A 14707-nucleotide genomic window follows, 5' to 3' on the forward strand; every position below is an offset into this window, starting at 1 on the left:
AAGTACCACCTTTCCCAGAGTATTCAGTCAAAACTATCACAAAGTATAACGAAATAAACTTTATATAAAGTGCAAGTGCAAGAAGTGCTCAATTTCATCAATGAATCACAATAAATACATTTTCATCCATAATAAGCAATGAACATCAAAAACAATATCATTACAAATGTATCCAAAATGGTGGGAGTAACATACAAAGATACTGTAAGGACGATACATTCATCCAGGTGCACTAAGGCACTCAAAACAAATTAATCCAACAGTTACAAAGTTAATAATTGGAAGCTGTAAAGTTGCTTGAAGAACAACAAAGATGCAGAATGCCACACCTACGGGGTTTGCCGGCATATGTTATCCCATCCTGTTTCGTGCTATCACTTCTTCACAGGCATATCTTTCAAATAGCACTTGCTTTAGTCAGTATCACACCACCATGTTGGTATTCCTTGGTCTGTCTAACACCACGTCTACTTAGTTATACTTTGTGATAGTTTTGACTGACTACTCCGGGAAAGGTAGTACTTTGGCTTTCAGTTTGAGTTCCCGGAGGAGCCCTTTCAACTTCTCAGGAGAGCCAGGGAAGCAGGGTAGAAATCTGGTACCCTGTAAGTCAGTTTGGACAGAGTCAATGGCCAATTTTTAAAATTTATTTTAAACTTTTAATGGGAGGGGAAGAAAAGTTTCCCGGATATATGAAATGAACTTTTCTAAAAAACATTGACCACTGAATACATCTAGTTTCTCAATGGACTTTTTGAAGGGTGCTTACAAAAAAAAAAATTAAGATTAGCATTTTTGCCCGCTATTCAGGTAGAATCAGTTGGATACATTATATGTGATCTCTCTGCGAAATTGCTCAATTTGCTTGTGTACTGTTGACTTCATGAGACACACCTTGCTGAAAATTCCCAGACAGAGGAGTCTGCCAATGCTTTTTGTTTCCTGTAATGTTGTGTGAGGATATCCAGCAAAATAAAACAATCAATTAACACCTCTTACAAGAATCGCACCTCTTACGTGGGAGAACTGGTTGAGTCTAGATGCTGCTAACACTGTTGCTTTTGCTAATACATTTCTACACATTAGCCAGAAGTTCCTATTTCATAAGCACTGGTGAGGTTTGGATGGTGATGGAGGGGGTGGTGCTTGCGTGAGCACCAAGTATTACTTGACCTCTTGCCTTTTTTGTGCTTCATGGGAATGCAGCTGTGGGGGTTAGAGAGCTGCCAGTTTGTTCAGAGCAGTTGGGAAGGGTGTTTAACCCTTTACCCTGTACCGTTTTCTTGGTCAACCCGTCTACCTTCTGTGACGGTTGGCCTCATTAGGGAAAGTACAGTGGCTTGGATGTGCAAGGAAATGTAAAAGGAGTACATTTATGCTCACCTAGATCTTGTACAACACATAATACTTTTCCTTTATATTGTAATGCCCAGAAATTGGTTGCTTGCAATCTGGCACAAGTGGAAACACAAGTGGGGATACAAGAAGTTTGACAGTACAAGAGACAACTATAGGGGTGTGAACCAGAAAAAAAAATTGTTATAATTTTGGATTTGGACTTCATGAGAGGTTATTTCTGGGCAGGATATTTCTGGTTCAGAGTTCAAATCTGTATTTTGCGGGGTGGGGGAGAGATTCCAGAGGTTCAGGACCATTACTTTCAGTGGGGAATCTATTGGAGGGTTGGGAGCGGCCATTTGTAAAGATAATGGCAGTAAATTTGCCCAGATCAGAGACCTCTCTCTCATCTAAAGACTCAGGTTTCAAGTGAATTAGACCAAGGGGTTCAGTTTTACAAACCCCCAAAGGAGGTGCCTCTCAGCATGGATGCACTTCTCTCTGCTGATTCCTGTTGAGAGAAAATGATTCAGCCCTGGATTGCTAGTGTTGCCTGTCCACTAAAGATACCCCAAGTTTCAAGCAAATTGGACCAAGGGTTCCAATCTGCAGGCCTCTGAACAACGGGTCCTGCCATCAGGGCATGTCTTCCCCCTAGAGAATAGGGGGCTGGGGTGGCTGTTTTTCTACCAGATGGCACCAAAATTGCAGGGAGCTAATGCTGCCTGTCTTCGGAAGGAGTGCAATTCTATGGGCCTCTGAACAAGGTCCCCCCCCCATGCTACTGGGCTGAGCTAAAAATGGCTCTGCCCCCACAAAGAAGGGAAGGAGGTTGAACGAGCCAGAATTGCAGCTCTTCTGGGCCCTGTGCCTGGCTTGCATGGGCTGGGAGCCATCTTTCCCACACCACTGCCTGGGAAATCAGTAGAAATAAAGAAAAACATGAGTGACTGCTGCATTGCTAGTAAGTACCTGAAAAGGAAAAAAATACCCCAACAACCCATGGATTTTGAGGGGAGGGTTTTCCCTCATAATTGCTAAGAAACCTGAATTTGTGTTACCATTCTGCAAAATCACATTAGTGACCTGAACCAGCAAATTTCATTTGCGTATATTCAGCTCCAGAATTTTTGTAATACACACCATGAGACAACTGTGGTATTTCTCTTGGTTTTGCACTTGTGCAGGAGCTCTACCACAAGGAGAAATTTTCTGCTAAACTCAATCAGGTGTTTCCCTTCCCCATGGAATAAACAGCATCTTGGTGAGGTGTGTTGTTTTGACTTGGGAAACGGGAGAAGGATAAATGTCTAAACAAAAAGAAGGTGGTAACAAGCCACCCCCGCTGTCTGAATAACTTGGTAATACTCCCCCCCCCATTGAACATTTAGATTTTTTAAAAAATTAGCAGTTGAATTGTGTGTAGTTTGACCCAGAATCTGGGAGGGGGGTGCATAGGAAGGAATGGACACAGATGTGTGCAGCTGCAGAGAGGGGTACAAGTTAGTGGGTAGCCAGAAGTGCCAACGTGAGGGAGAATTAAGTCAATGCTTAAATATGCTCCACCATTCCTTGATGATAACCCCTTCCCTCATATTTCTGCTTTGAATGCAGAAGGTCACAGATTCAATCTCCATCATTTCCAGTTAAAAGGATCAGATAGTAGTAGATCAGTAGATCCCTGTGACCCTGTAGAGCCTCAGCCAGTCAAAACACATAAACTAATCTTGATACAGCAGTGGTCTGACTCAGTATAAGCTAGCTCATGTGTTCATTTCTGCCATCCACCTAGGGCTGTCAAGTTCCCCTGCCTCAGCGCTCCCATTTCTTGCTGCTGGGCGGAGAAGAAGCAGGAAAAGAATTAAAAATGGCTGTTGCCCTAATGGTATGATGTCATTTTAGGGGAAAATCCAGAAATGGAGTAAGTCCCCTCGAGGAATTGTTGGAAACTCTGTGGTCTTACAATAGAGTTTTCACCCGTTCTTGGAGAGGACTGACATCACTTCCTGGTTTTCCTTGGAAGTGATGTTGCAACATTGTTGATGATGGGCCCTCTTCCATGTTCCCGCTCCACATCCTGCTACAAACAGAGCCTTTTCCTGTGGAGACTTTTGGAATAGCCTACATAGTTTGTAAACTTTAATAATTTTTGGTGAGTTACGAAGTACAGTTAGTACTGCTATGTTGGTGACTGATTTTTGAGGGCAACATTGTGAGTATTTAGCTTCAGATTTGTGGACTGTATATATTCTTTAATATGAGTATTTTGTTTGGTTTGTTTTTTATGTAATTATTTGCCTCCATTAATGTTAGCTGCCTTAAAGCCCTTTGGGGAATGGCTGAGTTATAGATGTTTTCAAATAAATTTGTCCCTTGGCCACCTGCAAAGGAAAAGACGTTAGAAATTTTAAATATATTGGTATTTGTGTCATATGCTGACTTTCTTCCCCTGTTGCTGTAATCCACAACAAATCCTTAGAGATTTTCAGCCGATGTAAATAATAATTCATTATGAGCTGCAGCAAGTATCTGACCCTTAATCTCTTGCACATGACAACTGTGGTATTGTTTTGGTTTTGTTTACTCTAGAAAGCATAGATGTCTGGTATTACCATTGGCCTGGTTTATATAAGCAGTAGAACAAAATGGCAATTGGGTAGTTGAATGCTGATGGGGTACAACAGTGTCAAGTGAAGAGAATCATATTATCGAATGTTCTCTATTATGAAATGTTCCCTCAAGTAGAAAACTAGAACAGGAAACTACGCTAAAATCTTCCTCTCTTGTAGAATCTTCCTCTCTGCTATGCTAGTTTGTTAGATTTTTTCTTGTAGGGATTTTTTAAACATGAGGGAGCATTATAAAATGTAGCGGTAGACCCAGAATGGTGTAGTGGTTAGAGTTTGAGGTTGTCAGCCCAAGACTTGCTGTGGGGGGGGGGGGGGTCCTCTCCAACAGTGTCACAACATTGCCAGCAATACGATGGTGTCATTTCCACCACTTCCCAGAAGTGACATTACCATTATGCAGTGCTGTCGCTTCTGGGTCGCACCAGAAATGACATCACTGTCATCAGCTATTCCTCCACCATTTCCCCCTTGCTGGCCCACTGACTGGCTGTGGGAAAAGGTGGCTGCTGGAAGGAGGTCTTCCACCAATTCAGGAGACCTGGAAGCCCTATTAAATGTTAGATTAGGATCTGGGAGACTCAGGTTCAAATCCTCAGTCTGCCATGGAAGCTCACTGGGTGGCATTAAACCAATCTCTCTCTCTCTCTCTCTCTCTCTCTCTCTCTCTCTCTCTCTCTCTCTCTCTCTCTCTCTCTCTCTGTCAGTCTAACCTGCCTCATAGAGTTGTTGTGATGATAAAATAATAATGTTGTAAGCAGCTTTGGGTATTTGTATCATATGCTGACTTTGAGAGAAAAGCAAGGTATAAATATCTAAATAAATCGTATGGTTTATATTCAATCAGGGAAATGCCTTTCTGCTGTTTGTGTACACCAGGCCGATTCTCTTGGCTTCTGAAGTGCTAAGCAGCATCCTTAGAAGGTTCAGCGGGTGCATCTTGCCATCTGGCACCAACTTTAATATCCCCCAAGGGGATACACTTGTTTGGTTTGTTCAGAAGGCCCAGTGCTAACAGAGAATAGTTTTAAAACTTGTAAACTGCAAAGAACTTCTAGTGAATTCATATTCAGACTAAGAACTTTCCGATTAATAGCTTTGTGTCTTTGCCACTACAGTAGACCTGAGGACTGAAATCACACATGAGTTGTAAAGTGTAGGAAGGAAGTTGGCATGCAGCTGTAAACCTTTCAGCATGGGAATCAGTCGGTTCAGAAGCCCAATGCAAGCACATTTAATCTGCCTTTCTGTTTTCCAGGCATCCACACCAACAACAGGAGCAGAACTAAAAAACCCCACAAAGTGGTACATGCAAATTAAATTCAATTCTCTAGACTTATTCATAAGATTTGAGTGGTTTTATTTACTCTGATCTTCTGGATGTTTGGTGCAATTTGATACCTTAGGAATTTTCATGACTTTGCTTGTAGTTCTGCCTCTTGCTTTTTCTATGATGGGTTGGCTTGCTTGGATCTCATGATGCTTATGTATTAGAAAGCAAGGGAAACTGCCAAACAGCAAATGCAGGAGGTAGGTTATTTCTGTGCTCTTTGCGATTCACAGAAGTATGAAAGACATGACTACCAAGAAACAAACAAAAATATGTGTTCAACTGTAGACTACTTCTTACCCCAACCCTAGGCATGAAGAAGGATCGAATCCTGCTTTCAGGTCCTTTTCTTGGTGAATGTTGTAAGCCACTTTAGATGCCCATTGAGGAGAAAGTGTGGTATAAATGAGATAGATGGGTGGATGGATGGATTGGATAGCATTTTCTCAGGTGAAAGGAAAAGGGAGAAATAGGGGGAGGGGGGATAGGCTCAGATACTTGGGTTTGGATTTTGGTGAATCCTCCCAGCATTGCCCACACTACTGAAGGCTTGGTGGTTCAGGTTCTAGAATAAGAATCCGAAACATCATAGAAGTTTGCACTGCAGCAAGAGGAGGAGAAGATGGCAATAGTAGGCAGTAGGGGTACAACCCACCAAAGACCCCTTTGTTGTAAGTTATAGTAGAAGGAAAATAACAGGTTAGGTAAAGGTGCAAGCACCGAGTCATTAGTGACCCATGGGGGGACGTCGCATCATGATGTTTTCTTGGCAGACTTTTTACGGGGTGGTTTGCCATGGCCTTCCCCAGTCATCTACACTTTACCCGCAGGAAACTGGGTACTCTTTTTGCCAACCTTGGAAGGATGGAAGGCTGAGTCAACCTTGAGCTGGCTACCTGAACCTGGCTTCTGCCAGGATCGAACTCAGGTCCTGAGCAGAGCTTGGACTGCAGTACTGCAGCTTACCACTCTGTGCCACAGGGCTCGTAACAGGTTAAGAATGCATTTTTTTTGTTAACAATTTTTATTGGATGGGTCAATACAATCAAATTAAAATACATGTACAATTCATTTAATTTCCCACAGCTATATTTCCCCACCCCCTCCCCTCCCCCTTTTCCATGTTGACTTCCAACGGCACTCCAACCCCCCATTATTATTATCACATTATTTCTATACTATAGTTGTTCTTGTCCTGTTATTGCTAAAGATCTTAACTATATCTTATCTTACTTACTATATCTTATCTTACTTAATATCTTTAATATCCCTTAACATCCCATCTCTTTTCCATATATTTTTTTAGTTTTTTCCAGGCTTCCAAAAACCTTTTCGGATAGGTTAAGAATGCATTATTATTTACATGCGGGAAACCATTTTTTCCTGATTCTTTCTATGTAGCTGAAGACCTACAGAATGCAGACACCGTATCTTGTTATGACTTTGAGCTGTGGCCCCTGAAATGTGAATCTGCCATTGTGTAGCATACCTGTGTTGGTACAATCCTGGACACGGGTTACCCTTTTATACCCAAAGAGCTGCTCTATTTTTTGCTTGTTCTTCAACATTTTTTGCCATTTATAAACTTCTTGGAAATATTAAAGAACTCTTTCAAAGTTCTAAGCTCAGAAAGAGAACAAGTTACCCTTCAGCACCCCCCCTGCCTTTTTTGTAGCTGTCTTTTGTTCTATTTGACACTGAACTACTGTGTGCTCCTGCAAGGGATGTCAAACCAGACTGATTCCTAAGGACACTTGTTATGCTATGAATATAAATATGGGTTTCATCTTGAGGTGCTTATTCAAGCAAAGGCTAATCGCTTTCCGGGATCAGAGCCAGTTTTCTCAGCTTTTGGTTAAGATTGAGAGGTACTGACTGACAGGCGGGGTTCAGATTCTGATTTGCTGAGCCCTGGCCTCTTTCAAGTCAGTTACAACATAAGTGCAAATTTTCAGTGTGTGGTTCTGAATGACTTCTGTTTCACCGTTATTAATACGATAGTCCGCATGCTTACTTGAGGGCTTTTGTTGTTGTTTAGAGTGGAATGATCTGGTACAGACATAATTCTGGCTTTCTGCAAATCACAACGTGCAAATTGGGAGCCAGCTGTGGAAGCGCATGCTTCTCCTTTTCCTCTTGTCTGCTGCAGATATTCTGCCTTTCCTTTCTTTTTTTTGCTTTAATCCTATATCAGCGTTTATGCATATACCATGGTTGAGGCCAAGCAGTGGTTTCTCTTAACCAGAGTTTGTGATCTATCTTTGCACTGGTTTGCCAACTCTGGTTAAGATAGAATGGTTAACAAGAACCATATATTGAGACCAGTATGGTGTATAGTTAGAGTGTCTAAGATCTGGGAGTCTCGGGTTCGAATCCCCACTCTGCCGTGGTAGCTTACTGGGTGACCTTAAGCCAGTCATACATTCTCAGCCTAACCTACCTCACAGGGTTTTCATGAGGATAAAATGGAGAAGAGGAGAACCATGTAATACACGTTGGGTCCCCACTGGTGCATATGTAATGCTAAGCTGCCAGTGATGAGCTTGTCTGAGGCAAGGCGGGAAGCAGCCAGCCATCCCTCCATCATGCTTGGATCCAACAACAGTGGAGAGAGACCCCATTTGTCCAGCTTCTAATTGCAATCAATGCGATCATTGGAGGGAGGGCAGGAAGCAGATAGGAACTCTTCCATCAGGTGAGGCTGTAGCAGCAGCTGCAAATCCCTCTCCAAGGATCATTTGTATTCAATTTTAATTCTTATTCATATTGGTTTTTAACTTGGAAGGCCATATTAGCAGAAAGTAAGCATTGCTATAGGGCAGAGGGAGAATAAACGCTGTTGCGTTAAATGAATACTGTGTCCTCCCAACATAAATGAATAATTACGAAGGAAAGGTGATGCATTTTACTAGACCACTTTTTTAACTGGAACAGTTATGGTGGTTTCTGTCACACGCAGGAGCATTCATTGCTCTTTTCTTGCCAACCAAGTGCAGTCACTGGAATTGAAACTTTAAGCCTAAGTCAAATAAGTCCCAATTTTGGTCAAGACAAGGCAGATGGATCTCAACATCATAGCAACATTCTTCAGTTAGTTTAGGAAGCCAGATCCTAATCTTACAGAGTACCATGGTTTTGCATAAGAACTCAATTTTGGTCTCCTTGGAAACGGAGTCATAGTTGTGGCAGTTGCATAAAGATGCATCTGAATGCATAAGATTCAACAAATGTGCAGTTCAACAGATATTGCCTGAAACTTCACATCTGGCTACATGAAGTAAATTCTTAATCACACAAACAGAACACAGGAATGTAGATACATATGTAGTCTAAGCCCGAATCCTGTGAGGACTCCTGTTTACCTAATTTACACATCAAGATGCAGAACTGCATATGATAACTGTAAATAATGCCAGGAACAAAAAGACTGAGCAACAAGAAAATAGAATAAAATTAATATAGCAATTTATTGCACAGTGCACAAATACACAATTGACGTAGTGGTTAAGAGCAGCAGGACTCTAATCTGGAGAGCCGGGTTAGATTCCCCACTCCTCTGCTTGCAGTCAGCTGGGTGACCTTGGGTCAGTCACGACTCACAACTTTTCAGAGCTCTCTCAGCCCTACCCACTTCACAGGGTGATTGTTGTGGGGATAACATACTTTGTAAACCGCTCAGAGTGGGCATTAAGTTGTCCTGAAGGGTGGTATATAAATTGAATGTTGTTGTTATAAAGATTTAAAACACCATGTAGGAAATAGAACATGATATACACACTCATAAAACTACAGGACAAAATGCTAGCCTTTTATTACCATCTCTAATGAGTAAGGCTCCTCAATCTATGCATAATTGATTTGTCACTAGTATTTGGAGCTCCACTTTTCTAATAAATCATGTACAGCCTGCCTGACCTCAAAAAGAAATATTTTTATACTGATAAAGCTGTAGTTTTATGTGCGTGAAAATAATTTCTGACAAGTGAAGAAGACCTCCAGGGCCAAAACATGGTCGAATCCACATTACTCATTCTAAGTCGCATGTTCTCCGCATTCCCCACGCAATCCCGAGTGCCGGTCACATTACCTCATTAAACAGATGCATTTCATTTGCATGTCAGACTGTGGCTAGATAATGTCATTCCTACAGGTTCTCCTTTACAAGCAAACAAGAGTCCATTGTTTGAATAAGGAAACTTTACTGCAGAAATAGTTCATTATAGTCCACTGGCCTGAATAGGAGATTCAGGATGGTACAAGAGCATTGTTACCAATGAAGAGAAAAGCATGAGGTACAAAGTAACACTTCCTAGCTGAACCAGCCTCCCCCCACAGTTCTCAAAACAACATCTTTCAGACTTGGGAAGCTGGAGTCTCTCAAGGCCAATCTTGGGTGGAACGTTGATAGACATAACAATCTCTTTCGGTGAGAAGTCTGCTTGGGAACTTGTGCACCTGTGGAGAAAGCACTTAAACACTAGAAGCATTAGAAAATGGAGTCAGTACAGCTCATATACACACTGAACCTGACATTGCATTTCTCCCGAATATGCGGTCACAGGTTTTCAACGGGAATTTCACAGTGGCCGTGAACGGGCCAATGCACAATTTACGCGTTTTTTTAAAAAAACACCCCCCTTCCTGTCTCTCCGGCCGTTCCGAGAGTTCCTATTGGCTGATTCAACTTGCAAGTGCTCCGTAGTCTGCAAAAGACTGTTTTTGACTTCATAGCATTGGATTTATTGATTATGCTGTTTCTGAATCAAATCTGGTAGTTTGAAAAATCATTTTGGGGTGAATCCATCCTCAGAACGGACTCGCGAAACTTCCTTTTTAACTGTTTTTTATTTTTTTTTATTTTATATTACTGTAATATCGAAATTATGAAATATCGAAATAATGACACTCCAAGGAAGTGAAACTTCAGTACAATTCAGGCACTGAACTGTCCTGCATAGGCAATGCCCACGAAAGCTTCCCACATGCTTCCAAATTTCCAAAAAAGAAACGGGAGAGAGCCATCGGTGCTGTCAGTGGGGGAAAGGGAGGCATCATTATCTTCAATGATGTTTCTTTATAAGGCAAGATCGAAATAATGGAAAAGTACGCTAAAAAAAAATTTTAAAAAATGGGTGGGGAAAAAAGGTCCCGCCCAAAAAAAGCGGTTTTCGAGCGGCCGTGTGACCAGAGGGACGCGCAAGAAAGACAGATTGGAAGCAGGAATGTGAACGAAGAGGAAAAAATCGCGGATTGGAGGCAAACGGAAGATATCCGATAAACATGCGGGTAATGGGTGAATGTGGATTCGACCCAGGTTTGGTCTTTTGGTCGATATGTATGTATAAACATATTTTGATTTGTTGTGATTGGTGTATATCATGTTCTGAGTTTTAAAGGTATTTCCTACATGGTGTTTTTAATCTTTATGAATTTGTGCACTTGAGTTCAGGCTGAGTTTGTTTCCCTTTTGTCTTTGAACTGTAAATAATGTCTGTTATGTGAACAGATTCCATGAGGCGGGTGCTCTTCATCCCCTGGAAAAGACGTGAGATCTTTCATACATTAATATCTCACTCTTCTTCCAAGTAACTCAGGGTGGTATGTTTTAGGACAACTCTGCTATTTATTTATTTATTTATTTATTTGTTTATTTGCCACCTTTTCTCCAAAGGTGCACAAGGCAGCTCATAGAAATATATCAAAAAAGAGTTAAAAACAGAGTTAAAATCCAACCCTTATTAAAAAGTTCTCCTAGAGCAGGCTTCAGCTGTCTCCTGAAGACAGAGAATGAGGGGGCCAGGAGTACCTCTCTGGGGAGATTGTTCCCCAGTTGTGGGACTGCCATCAAAAACACCCGCTCCCACGTACCCGCCAACTGAACATCTTTGGTTGACAGGACGGTCAGGACGGCCTCTCCCTATGATCTTAACTCCTGGGCAGGAATGTATGGGAGAAGATGGTCTTTCAGAGATCCTGGCCCCAAGCTAAAGTAGGGCTTTAAAGGATAGAACCAGCACCTTGAATTGGGCTTGGGAGAAGATTGGGAGTCAATGTAGTTGCTGTAATACCAGGGCCACGTGTTCCTGATCGTGCTTTCTACACTAGCTGCAGCTTCCAAACTCTCTTCAAGGGCAGCCCTGTGTACAGCTTACCACTTTGAGACAAGTTAGGAGGAGAGCATGTCTGTGTTCAGTTGTTACTTTGGGGTAGCATTAAGCTAACACTAGCTGGTTGGCCAGTTTAATGGCAATATAAAGTGTGGTCTAAATGCAGCCTTTGTGACTGACTTGAGCCATATAATGAGCTTCATGACAGAGCATAACTTCAAGTCCAGCTGACTATCCTCTACACCGCAGAGGCTCACAAGCCCTCTACTCAGCCCCCTCCACATGTCAGCTATATGGGGTTGCCCTTGACAAGTGTTGAGAAACTTCATTTGGAGTAGAATGCTGCAGCCAGGATAATGACTGGAATGGGTTGTAGGGAACCATACCACTCTAGCCTTGGTTCATCTACTCTGGCTCCCAGTTCATTTCCAGGCACAATTCAAGGTGCTGGTGTTGAACTAAATGACTTGGACCAGCATTCCTGGTGGCCACCAACCCCATTAGGAGCCTGCTGGACCCCTAGGAGCATCTTCTGAGGCCCTGCTTTGCGTGCCCCTGTCTTCTGAGGTTAGACGACGGCAGCCTTCAAGAGAACTTTCTCAGTCACGGCAACAAAATTTTGGAACTCTCTCTCTCAAGAGAGACTTGCTTGCCCTCTTCCACCAGCAGATGAAGTCTTTAATGATGAATTTTTGTTTGATTTTAATGGTTTTTAAGATTTTTTTTATTATGTATGTTTTAAACCTGAAACCTGCTTTGGGGGCCCTTATTAAGACAGGAAGGCAGGGTATAGATTTTGTAAATAAAGTGTGGGGAGGGAGAGCCAGCTTGAGTGCACTGGCCTGCCTGTACTTGATCACTGTGAGCCAAGCTACAAGTGACGCCTTACACAGGTTGGACACTAGTCGGCTTCCCTCAAGTTTTGATGGGAAATGTAGGCATCCTGGTTTTACAGCTTGGCTCTCCATTACAGCTGCAAGACCAGGATGCCTACACTTCCCATCAAAACTTGAGGGAAGCTGACAAGTGTCCAACCTGTGTCAGGCGTCACTTGTAGCTTGGCTCTGTGTCATCTGCAGAGTGCAGACTTTTGGGGGAGGTTGTCCGCACATATGCTTCTTCCCCGTGATTGCGGGTGCTGCTTTCTGAAAGTTCCTGATCACAGGATGGCAAGCACACATCCGGACACTTCCTCTGTGCCTTCACAGTGTGCAGACCCCCTGCTTGTACCAACTGTCCTTCCCGTGCATTTAGTCAATGCATGGAGCAGTCATCTGTACAGGGCTAGTAAGGGTGGGAGAAAAAGAAGGAAGCCCCAGTTGCTGTGTCTCGGTCTCTTCAGAACATTATAATTCAGTGTATGAGGAACAATAGATACACCATATAATTGTAGTAAATAGTTGCCTTCAACTTACTTATGAAAAGTTTTTTTTAAGACATTGTTTGATTTGAAAGAATAGGAAAGCTATTTTCCTTAAGGTAAGTTCACTTTCTACAAAAAAGAAAAATGCTGATTCCTTTTGAAGTGCTTTGATGCTTCATTCTTTAATGTGGTTTTGTTCTTTTGAAAGACGGTATTGTTGAAGGCATGAGTAACACAGGATGAAAAGTTGGCTGACATTTTGAAGTGGTTATTTATCTAAGTTTTACAGGGTGGAAAAGTTAGCTTATTATGTAGAAAACGAGTTCTGATTATAGCTGAAGCGACATTGTTTTTAGTAGACGACTAGAGGCCAAACAAAGGGGACCGTACTTGTTGTTGGTGGAATTGAGAATTTTGTTGTGATGGAATTTTTAAAAAACTTTTTAAATTAAGGAGATGCAAACAAGGCATATTCAGACTCAAAACAGATTGGAAAAGATAACCTGAGATTCAGAACCTATGCAGGAATGTCCCACGATGGAAAGCTAGCATGGTACAGAGAATGGAGTGTCAGACTATGAGTCTCTCTACACAAGATGCCTCGGTGCATGTTTGTCAAGTGTAGGGAGATGCAGTGTTAGCCAGGAAGTGTAGTTTAAAAAGAGTCAGTGGAGATCGCTCCACAGAGGGTTTGTTAATGTCATCTTTGCCTCCCTGAAGGCTCTGCCAATTTCACCACTCCAGTCTAAAGCTGTGTGAAATCACAACCACAGGGCAGCAAGGAATGGAAATGGGCTGGAGCTGCCTTCCGGAGCCGGGCTTGGACCTGGAGAGGTTACAATAGGATGAAGTTCCTTTCTGGCTTTTTACAGTCCCTTCACACAGCTCCAGTGTATAGCAAAGCCTTTGCCCTGCTGCCAGCTCTATCTTTTTAAACTACCCTTCTCAGCTACCATTGCCTCTCCTGACACGTGTTCTTTATGTCTCGTGTAGAGAGACTCAGTGACTGAGAAGACTGGGATTCCAATCCCCACACTTAGCCATGGATCTCACTAGGAGAGCTTGGGCAAGTCACCTTAATTGTCCCTCATGGCTGTGATGAGGATAAAATGAGTATGCGCCATGTACACTAAAAAGATAGCTAGATAAAAAATGAGATGTTACTGTGAGTGGAAGTTAGTGGCTGCTGAGCAAACATTTAATATAAAAACTGTAATAAAAATGTGCTATTTCCTTGAACTTTTTAGCCTTTCTTAGTAAAAGTTGATACCTAACCTTTTAGCAGTCTTGGAAAATGAAACAGACCTGGTAGTACAGCACACTGTAATTACAGTCATTTCAAAACAGTATTCTTGGCTTGGTTTGAGGGAGTCATAATTGTCTAATTGGTAGCTGATGACTTAAAGAATTTAAGCAATTACTCTTTTTAAGAGCAAGATTTGGGTCCAGTAGAGCTGAACCAAATAGATTAAGGTCTCATCTGACGAAGTAAGCTGTGATTCTCGAAAGTTTATGCCTCAATACAGTTGGTTAGTCTTAAAGGTGCTACTGGACTCTTTACACTTTGAATATTGTAACACTTGTGAAAATGAAACACTGGCCATTTCCACACACGTTGAATAATGCACTTTCAATGCACTTTCGTAATCCTTTAGAAGTGGATTTTTTGTTCCATACATGGAAAATCAGTTTCAAATCTTCACTAAAGAGTATTGAAAGTGGATTATCCAACGTGTGTGGAAGCAGCCACTGTCTCTGAAATATCCCAATAGGTAGAGCAGAATTAATATCCCTATATTTCAGATACAGGATGCTGAGATTGATAAGAAGAAAGGCTTATCTGAGACAAGCTAAATCAGTGTGTGTGTGTGTGTGTGTGTGTGTGTGGTGGCGGGGGAGTAATATATGACACAGGTACTTCTTGGTGCAGCAACTATACCAT

At 42.0% G+C, this 14707-nt stretch overlaps 1 protein-coding gene across 10 annotated transcripts in view; it reads left to right on the forward strand.

Moving 5' to 3' along the window:
- The window catches only part of KIAA1217 (KIAA1217 ortholog), a 476642-nt gene that overhangs the window by 62414 nt on the left and 399521 nt on the right, over nt 1-14707 (forward strand). The gene's annotated exons all lie outside the window — the stretch shown is intronic.

This window comes from Eublepharis macularius, chromosome 11 (genome assembly GCF_028583425.1).
Source record: "Eublepharis macularius isolate TG4126 chromosome 11, MPM_Emac_v1.0, whole genome shotgun sequence".
NCBI classification, from domain to species: domain Eukaryota; kingdom Metazoa; phylum Chordata; class Lepidosauria; order Squamata; family Eublepharidae; genus Eublepharis; species Eublepharis macularius.